Below are 2421 nucleotides of genomic sequence, written 5' to 3'. Positions count from 1 at the left end.
AACTGTAGGTTGGCCCTAGATACCTATAGATGCTTGTTTAGGACTAGCAGCATGGTCCCCCAGCCCTTAATCCTCCTGCAGACACACCTGTAGAGACCTGTATAAAAGCCCTGGACTGACCAACACTCAGAAATCAGCCTCAGTGCCGTGGACCCTCTCCACAGCATCTCCACAACCATCTAGAACCTTCTAGAGTACCTCCACCACCAGAGCCAAGGAGTGTAGCCTCTTCCAGAGGAGCCTCTCTTCTCTCCAACATGAAGATGGATCACAGCCCCTCCCAGGCCAAGCCTTCACCGGAGAATGGAAGTGAAGAAGACTACCATACAGATGACTACAAGATGAATGACTACCAGATCGACGACCACAAGAGAGACGACGGACATATTGACCGACCAGATTCTGGGCACTAACAACGGCTCCAGTGAGATGCTATGGGAGGGAGACGTGATAGTACCAAAGACCAGAAACGCCATGGCCTGCTGGAACAATAACTGCCTGTGGAGGAAAGACAGAAACGGCTACGTCACAGTGCCCTACATGATACGCCACGTATTCTCCTGGAACGATATGCAGAAGATCAACGTCGCCACTAAGTCCTTCCATGGCAGAAGCTGCATTCGCTTCGTGCCGCGCACCAATCAGCGCGACTTCGTCAGCATCGAGAGTAAAAGCGGCTGCTGCTCTTGTCTCAGGAGAGTCGGAGGCAGGCAGGTTCTCTCTCTCAGCAGGGGCGGCTGCATGCACCACGGTATCATTCAGCACGAGATCAACCACGCTCTGGGCTTCCACCATGAGCAGACCCGGAGCAACCGCGACCGCTACGTCAGAATCAACTAGTACATCAAGCGCGGCATGGCTAACAACTTCCATAAGAAACATACCAACAACCTCAATACTCCCTATGACTACTCCTCGATCATGCACTACGGAAAAAAACGTCTTCAGTACGCAGTGGGGAAGGAATACCATCGCCCCATCCCCAACGCAAACGTGAGGATCGGCCAGAGGCAAGTCCAGAATCGACATCCAGAGGATCAACAAACTCTACAGCTGTGGAGAGGTAGACAGGTAGACAGGAAGTCAGAGAAGAAGAGTCTGGAGAAGTATGGCAGCAGGTGTAGTTAAAGTTTTGGTTTAAAAAAAATTTTGGGTGATAGAAACCTTTAAATCACTTATAAATATTAAATCACTGATGGTAAAACCAAATTATTCAGCCCTCACTGTACATAAAATCAAGAGAAGAGAAACATTATGGTTCTACAAAACAAAACACATGCAGGTGCTTTCAGAAAAGCCATAGCAAAATAAAGAATTTATGGTGGCAGATACTGTATCACAAATAAACATCTCAAAATCCTGGTGTTTTTTTGTTTTTTGGGGGGAGTAGATTTGAACAAAATAGAATTTGAGTTCTATTTGATAGCATCATTTCTAGTCCCTTTTTTCCCCTGGGTTAGGGTTAGGGTTATGTTGTTATTATTATTTTTGCCCAGCCACCACCTAAGGACCTAAGTACTTTGTTTGTTTGTGATCCAATACGTAGTATAGTACATTTTTTAAAATTTGGTTTTAATCCAGAGAGACTAGAAAAAGTGTCCAAATCCTTAATAAGACCTAGCAATGATCTAGTTTGAGGACTAAGGAAAAAGCTACATTGACACTTTTTTGTTCAAGATCTGAATATCTCACCCGCTGATGATATTATTGGATCAGATTTTTGTGGCTAGTATTTCGATTTCGCCATTACAAACAAATATGGTGACAATGGACAACCTTGTTTAACACCTCGACAGTTCAATACTCTCAGAGAATTATCCATTATTAATTATTTTACATCATTAGATCATATTGTTTGTATTGTATATATTGTTTATATTGTTTAGTATTGTTCTTCTTGTGAAGCACTTTGCGCCATGTGTCTATGTAAAAAGTGCTATACAAATAAATGTGATTGACCTAACAATCCAAAAGCAATGTTAATAGCTGGACAGGTTCTGAAATTCTATCTGAATAAAAAAGAGATCCACTTCCAGCGTGTTTGTGTACTATTTATTTTTTCTGTTGCTTGGATTCAGATGAAAGGTGGGCATAGAAGACATGCTTCCTGTCTTGGGCCAGGTCCAAGGAGCCAGATTGTTTCAGGAAGGAACCACAGAGGAAGAGAGAAATCGAGGATGACACGCCAAATTTGATGGTCTGACACAATTGATAATAGTGAAGTCTGTTTGAAAGGAATGCTAGCTAAAAACGGTTGTAAAGACACTCCCAAGAACCCTCTCCCCCACATGTCTCTGGAAGAGGTGCTTGATGGTATGTCTGTGACTTCAGACTGGGAGGACAAAATTGACTGAGAGTTGTTGCTTATGTTAGCTTGCAACACTGCAGAAAAAAATAAAGAAAACCTGAAGGAAAAACTGA

General features: G+C 43.2%; 1 pseudogene across 1 annotated transcript; it reads left to right on the top strand.

The window, feature by feature from the left end:
- Positions 1–345: 345 nt before the first annotated feature.
- LOC310813176 (high choriolytic enzyme 2-like) lies at positions 346–1075 on the top strand (annotated as a pseudogene). The gene has a single exon. The product of its transcript is annotated as a high choriolytic enzyme 2-like (transcript).
- Positions 1076–2421: the final 1346 nt, after the last annotated feature.

The sequence above is a fragment of the Argentina silus genome (genome assembly GCF_951799395.1).
Source record: "Argentina silus genome assembly, chromosome: 12".
Taxonomy (NCBI): domain Eukaryota; kingdom Metazoa; phylum Chordata; class Actinopteri; order Argentiniformes; family Argentinidae; genus Argentina; species Argentina silus.
The sequence above is the reverse complement of the archived record's forward strand: the minus strand, read 5'-3'. Positions and strand labels throughout refer to the sequence as shown.